This window comes from Macadamia integrifolia, chromosome 4, assembly GCF_013358625.1.
Source record: "Macadamia integrifolia cultivar HAES 741 chromosome 4, SCU_Mint_v3, whole genome shotgun sequence".
In the NCBI taxonomy this organism is placed as follows: Eukaryota; Viridiplantae; Streptophyta; class Magnoliopsida; order Proteales; family Proteaceae; genus Macadamia; species Macadamia integrifolia.
Window position 1 is genome coordinate 16209412 of NC_056560.1, and position 7892 is coordinate 16217303.

At 37.3% G+C, this 7892-nt stretch overlaps 1 pseudogene; it reads left to right on the forward strand.

Moving 5' to 3' along the window:
- The first annotated feature begins 829 nt into the window (after positions 1-829).
- LOC122076109 lies at positions 830-3936 on the forward strand (annotated as a pseudogene).
- Positions 3937-7892: the final 3956 nt, after the last annotated feature.

A 7892-nucleotide genomic window follows, 5' to 3' on the forward strand; every position in this document is an offset into this window, starting at 1 on the left:
AAAAAAAAAAAGAAGGTAATTAAATTTACATGCAACTAAATATAATAAGTTTACATGCACTATTTTCAATGATGCTGTTGAAAAATATTGAAAAATTAATATAAAAATTATACCAAAAATTATAATTTTTCAAGCAATACATCTATGTCTATCCAAAAATTATTGTGTCTACTTCAAAATGGATGCAAAAATTGATGCAAATCGAATATCAAAACAATTTATTATGGATATTATTAAAGAATGAAGTGCCGATACAAAGAGGATCATAAATGTCGAAGAATATAAATTCCAATAAAGATTAAGCAATACCATTGACTCACTTTCTTTAAACAATTATTATCTTTTGTTGAAATTTGGATCCTGGATTTAAGATTCTTTAAAATTTTAAAATTGTGTTACAGATTTTAAAGACTTATATGCTTAACTAATAATTATATGTTAAGGCTCATACGCATGTGAATTCCTTAATATTAAATTTCAATTTGATCCATACAAACAAACACACGCACAAATTACTAATATTTCACCACACGTGCATTTGCACGTGCGGTTTAACTAGTATATATATATACAGCTATAATCTTACAATTATTAAAAGAAAACATATAATAATAACAATTCAAATCATGATTAAGTTTATATCCATGTTAATTAAAAATTAAAAGAAAAATCGTTTGAAATTATGAATTAAAAATTAAAAATTAAAAAAAACTTTTAAAACTAAAATGAACCATTCAAATTGAGACCGTTGAGACCGTGTTCGATTTTGATTTTACCTAAATATCTTACACTGAACCGTTAAAGGTAGAAAGGTCACGCGATCAGGATGGAAACTGGGAGTCTAGGACTCGAGAGGGGAGAGATTACGTAACTCGCTCGCTCGCTCCCCAGCGGCGGAGCGAGGCAAATAAGGAATGAAAGCAAAGAAGCCCCAAAAACCTCTACAGGTTTCGGAACTCGGGAGAGCTGCGGCAGCCGCCGCGGCCATTGCCGCTGCCAGTTCTGTCCAGCCCTGGTTCTGGAAGAGAAGAATATCGATAAGGACTAGCAAGAACTGATTTGAACTGTCTTCACATGTGCATTTCTTCTTCAGCTCATCTTTAATGCTAGGTCGCGGTGCCGCCTTTTTCATGCTATTCCGTTCTGCAGTTTCTTAGGTTATTGTTCTTGGCTTCGGATTGCTACGACGGTTAAGCTTCAAATTTGTTTTTCTCTGCCTAAACAATGCAGATATTCAAAAACTTTGCACTGAGGGGTTTTCTTTCTCACACAGTCAACAAGAGGTTTATCTTATGCTCGTCTTTTGCTTGTCCCAATTCATTGCTCCCTGCAACAGAAGCTTCCGAGAGACTTAGTGAATTGCGAACCAAGGAGATCGCTTCATCCTTCAAGGACTGGTTCAGAGGCAGGAATGATGCCGTGCTCGATCGTATTTTCGAGATCTTGTGTTCTCATGCTGACGACCCGGTCTCTGGAAGATCTGCCGACCTGGCTTTCTCTCGGTTGGGACTGCGGCTGTCCGAAGGATTCGTTTTGAAGGTTTTCCATCATGGGAAGAACGTGTTATCTTGTTTGAAGTTCTTCGAATGGGAAGGGCGCCAACCTGGTTTCTTTCACACTCGAGCGACGTTCAATGCAATTTTTAAAATTTTTTCCAGAGCCAAGTTGATGTCATTCATGATTGATTTCCTCGAGACCTATATGAATCAGAGGTACATATACAAGATCAGATTCTATGATACGCTTTTGATGGGATATTCGGTTGCTGGGAAGCCTGAGATTGCCCTTCAAGTGTTCGGTGGAATGCGGTTCCGAGGGGTTGATTTGGATCCCTTTGCCTATCACGTGCTTCTTAATGCGTTGGTGGAGGAGAATTTGTTTGATGTGGTTGAAATTGTCGCAAAGCAAATCAAAACGAGAGGCTTCGAGAGTGAGATAACTTCTGGTATAAATATATAATGGTAAAAAAATTTGTTAAGCAGAAAAGGTTGGAAGATGCAAAGGCTTTCATCAGTGAGTTGGTCAGCAGTTGGGGTGCAATAAATGAGAATGCTGTGTGCGTTGTTGTGGATGCTCTTTGTAAACAGAATAAGTTTGAGGAGGCTGGTAGGTCGATGATAGTGTTTCAAGAGATGGGAAAGTTCTCAATGAAGCACATTTACGGTGTATGGCTTAGGGATCTTGTTCAAGGGATCTTGTTCAAGCTGGGAAAGTGGATGAGGCTATGGAATTCTTACAGAGTAAGAAGTTATCAGAAGGATACATGCCTCACCTGATCCGTTATAATATTTTGATTTGGAAGCTTTTGAGGGACAATAGGCTTGAGGAGGCATGTGATTTGTTGATGGAGATGAAGGAGGGGAAGGTTTCACCTGATAAGGTTACCATGAATGCAGCTTTGTGCTTTTTTTGTAAGGCTGGAATGGTGGATGTTGCTCTTGATTTGTACAATTCACGGAAAGAATTTGGTCTCTCTCCAAATAGCCTGGCTTACAATAATCTTATTAATATTCTCTGTGGGGATGGCAGTATCGATGAGGCATATCAGGTGTTGAAGAATTCTATTGAGCAATGTTACTTCCCTGGCAGAAATACTCTCTCTATTCTTGCAGATTCTTTGTGCAGGGAGGGGAAATTGGACAAGATGAAGAAGCTTCTCGTTGTGGCCTTGGAGAGGAATGTTGTGCCAAATGATGATTTGTATGATAAATTTATCTCAGTTCTGTGCAAGGCCAAGAGGATAGAAGATGGGTATTTAATACATGGAGAACTTCAAAGATTAAATAAAGTTGCAAACAGGAAAACTTACCTTAATTTGATTAGTGGTTGTAACAAGTCGAGTCGGGGACATATAGCATCCAGACTCTTGATTGAAATGCAAGAAAGTGGTTACACACCAAGTCGGAGTCTATACAGATCTGTCATTCGTTGCCTAGGTGATATAGACAATCTTGAAGACCAGTACCTCAGATTACTTGAGATGCATTTGTCTCATCATGAAGCCAGCAGTCAGGATTACAACTTCTTTATTGATGGGGCTGGGCATGCCAAAAAACCTGATCTGGCAAGGAAAGTATTTGAGATGACGGTAAGAAGTGGAGTTGAGCCCAATTTGAGTTCTTACATTCTAATGCTGCAGAGTTATCTAAAAAATGAGAGGATTTCTGATGCTCTGAATTTCTATGGTGATTTATACAGCAGAAGAAAGGCTGGTAGAAAGCTCTACTATACCATGATTGCTGGTCTTTGTAAAGCAAACAAGCCAGATATAGCATTGGAGCTCTTCAGGGAGATGAAGGAAAAGGGAGTGGTACCCAGTATCCAGAGCTATGAGGAGCTTGTTCAGTCATTGTGCTCAAAAAAGAATTATGATATAGTGGTAAAGATCATTGTTGACTTACAGAAATCTGGTTGTCATGTTTCTTCCTTTATTGGGAACATACTTTTGTTGCATTCTTTGAAGAGTAGAGAACTTTATGGGGCTTGGCTTCAGTCAGTAGATGTGCTTGGAGATGCATCTTTGTCTGGCAGTTTCTCACTAGGCGAGCTTGTTGGTGCATTTTCTGGTGGCATCAGAGTAGGTGAAAATATTGAGAACTTAGAAGAATCAATAGAACAGTGCTTTCCACTAGACCTCTACACGTACAATATGTTATTGAGAATATTAAGCATGAACGAGGCAATGGACCATGCCTACAAGATCTTTAATAGGATACAGGAGAAAGGATATGAACCTAACAGATGGACTTATGACATTTTAGTACATGGTTAATTCAAACTTGGTAGGACCAACGAGGCTAAGAGGTGGTTAAATGAAATGCTCCGGAAGGGCTTTGACCCAACTGATCGTACAAAACAATTCATATAATGGGTAATGATAGGGTTACTTGGCTACATAATGAAAAAAAAAAAAAAAAAAATGCATGTTATGTTTAAGATTAAGCTTTTGATGTTCTGAAAGAACTATGTTCTAATTTTTTTTATTTTTTTTTATGCCTAAAAAGACTCATTCATTCTTTATGACTTTTTTTTTTCCGCATTTAGTTGATGTAATGTACATGTTTGATTTGTCATCATCTGGTTGAATGGTTGCTAGTCAAAGAAGATAATCTTATAACTTGTTCTTTATATACAGGAAAAGATATCTTATTTATATGTTTAACTAGCGGTATTTAAGTAATTTTGACCACAGTTCTTTTGAAGTCGAGATGATCTTTTCGTGTAGGTCTATTAATGAGCTTAAAGTTTGTTTGCAGCTTCTTAAACAATGAAACTAAACAAACTTAACACTTTTTTTTTTTTATAGATAACAGCAAATTTTCATGAGATATGGAAAAGATTGCATATGCTCAATTACAAACTATCACAACAATCAAAAGACAATTACGAAAACACCAACAAAATTAATACAGCAAACTTATCACTTACAGGTATTGCTTAAGATTTTTTTTTTGGGGGGGTGGGGTCAACTGGATGCCATCTTGCTTGTCACCTGGTCACAACTCATGTTAGGTGGTCAAATTGAGTGGTCACAACTCATGTTAGGTAGCCAATTGAGTAGTCACTGCCTAGAACTGGACACATCATTAATGATGATTAATGTCTTCTTTGTGTGGTGACAGAAATCTATAAGATCGACAAATCATTAGAACTTATTGTGTCAAAGTCTAAAGAATAATATGAAACAAGACATCAAACTTCTACCGATTTAGTGAATTTCTCTTGGTTAACTCAACTCTACTTAACCTTGTTCCCAACTAGAAGAGGTTGTTTGGCTACATAAATTATATTTCACCATCCATGTATATTTAAAGTCATTTTCATAATAAGTATTTAAAGTCATATTTTTTGCCAAAGGCATCAGAAATTGCATACCCTATCAAATGACCATAAACACCATCTGAGCTTGCAAATGACAAACATTAGAGTCCATGAAATTACATTACCAGAAGAAAAATGAAATATACTAGTTCTCAAACACTTCACCCCTCCCCCAGCACCAGAAAGAAAAAGTAAGTATTTAAGTGTAGCTTCCATCCTTGTGACTGTGCCTTTATTTTTAGAAGCAGAGGAGGTGGGTTGGTTAGACTTGATATCTTCTTCCATTTGTTAACCTATTTATCTTACCATCAATATGTAGTTTCTCCATTTTTTACCAGAAGAAAATGTTATCGGTTTAAGGATTGTAGTTTGGGGGCACATGCTCTGTAACTGATGAAAATAAGAAACGATCAATCGCAGATACAGGAACCTAGATTCTAGACAAAGAAAATGAAGATTGTGCTGTGGGATTTACAAACCAGGCACTTTGGGACCATCAATTTCCATAATAGTCTTATCTTTATTTTGGTGGTTGATTTTTGCTTTGTCCACTCAATAGTCCACTCAATAGTATCAGTTCTGTTAAACTTGGGGAAATGGTTTAGGGGTCTTGAGATTTTAGTTCTGAAGTTGAGTTTGGGTGTAACCATAGTTAGCAAATTCGGATTCGGGAATTATTCGGACGGAGAATTATTCGTTAAATAATGTTTAAATGGACCGAATAATTCGGTTTAATTCGGATTCGGTCCGAATTATTCGCGATTTATATTAATTTTGGAAAAAGTCACGAATTTTAAAGAATTTTATTTTTAATTCGGATTCGGTCCGAATTTTTGATAAAATTCGGTTCGGCCGAATTGATAACTATGGGTGTAACTGAGTTTATCTTGTACAAATCGACTCGACTCAACTAAGCCTTATCCTAAATAAATGGGTTGATAATGTGCTGGTTTGTTTATTAACAGGGGAAGTTCAATTTAGATTCTAGAGGAGTCTATTTATCAGTAAACAAGAACTATGTAGCTGTTGTTAGAATAATGGTTTGAGCTATCTACTGCTAGTATGTATAAAGGACCTTCATACACAATTCAGTTGTGCTATGATAAGATGATGAAAATAAAGTTGAGTTTGGTGTGCTGGAGCTTCCTTATGTGTGAAACCTTAGTTTTGTGTAGGTGTACCTTATAGATGGCTACTGTTCTTGGTCCTATTAATAGTATCAGATCTCTTCTTCTAGTCCGTAAACCTCATCTTGCTCCTGTCCAGGTATATGGTCAATAAATAGTTGATGCAATGCTCTAGTACCCTTCTGTAACCTTTTCACTGTTCCATGAATATCTCTCATTGCTTTTGAGATCTTTATCTTTATTTGACTGATTCAGTAGCAACTGCAGGTTTGTAGCATCATTTCTTGTCACTGGAAACTTAGTCTCTTTTGTTCAAGCTAGGTAAATCTTGGACTAAAACTTGGGACTTTCCTGAGATCTTTGTCATCGTTTCATGCATAAAGATTCCCCTGGGAACAAGTCAATAACATCAGAGAGTACCAAACCATAAGTACATGAACTTGGAAAGTTCCAGTTATTTTTGTATGCTCAAAATGTTGAATGATATGCATACTTTGTCGATCATCATTATGCTTCTTTTTGGAATCCAACACTTGAGAATGGAGAAGCAATTGTCTGTCAGTTTTTCATTTTCATTTCTTATTTTCCACCACATGCAATAGGAATCAAGCAATGCTCACTGTTATCGTTTGGGTGGCTTAATGTTTTGGAATTTTTGTGGAGGTGTTGTTCCGCTTCAGCTGCGAGGGGACTTCCGGAGTTTTCTGTCCGTGAGAGGCCCCAGCACCACAAATACAAGGGCTTGCAATGACCACTGTGCCCCTGCCTGGGGGTGCATGCCCTTGTGTGTGGGTGTATGGGCTTCTCATGGACAGAAAACACTTGCCCATTTTTCATATAATAAGGTTGAGATATTATTGGTAACAAAAAGTTCAAGGGGCAAGTGTTTTCTGTCTGATAGTGGTCCCTACGCCTCTGCCGCAGGAAGGGCACAATGGTCATCATACGTCCCCTATATCTATGGCGAAGGGGCCGCTCTCGGATAGAAAACTTATGTCTCAAAGTTTAGTCTCATGATATCTTTTGTCCAATATGCACTATCTTGCCTTTTGAGCTCGGTATACAAAGGTAATAACTCGGTATGATAATTTTGGTGAATAATCTTAATTTTGTTTTTTTTAGGGCAATGTTTTTATCCGAGAGTGACCCTATGCCTAGACATAGAAGTTCACCTCTCCAAGAGCGGCACAATGATAATTACACGCCCATGTCTGTGGCACAAGACTGCTAGTGGACAAAAATCTTGTCCCCCTTTTTTTTTTCAAAAGATTCCTATCAAGTTGCATGGCGCCTCTACTAGAGGCAAGGGTAAAATGATGGCTACACCCCATTGAAATACAAAAAACTCACACATGTTGATGCCTCCATAGTCCATACTCCATTGGCCCGCACTGATGTTAAGCCATGACCTAGCGACAATGTTCAATTATACATGGATGGAAAATATTTTAAAATAAAGAATGAAAATAGTTGCAATTTGTAACGTCTTGGTATTAAAATTTAGAACTCATACCTCATAAGGTCAAACTAATCAAATTTCCTGAAATTTTTATCCTGTTATCAAGCAATAGATTTTTTTTTTTTAATTATTTTTAAGTAATGGAGAAAATGGTGCTCCATGGTAGTGATCATAGCCCCGGGCCAAAGGAGTGACATTAGGACATATGCTTGGGTCCTCACTCTTCCCAACCATGGATTACTTTCTGGTTCCTAGGCTCTATGAGAGGTGTCCAATCCGCCTCCGTATGACGAGCAACGCTTTTATAAGATCAACAAGCAATAATGAATCATGTCAACTCAAATCTAAAACTAGTTGACTCGAACAATGAGACAAATACTTCCTTCCACTAGGATACCATACCCGGTTGACACTACGCAATGGACTTCATAACACTAGAACCTTTCAATAAAACTTCCACATGAGATAACTTTTTTTTTTTTTTT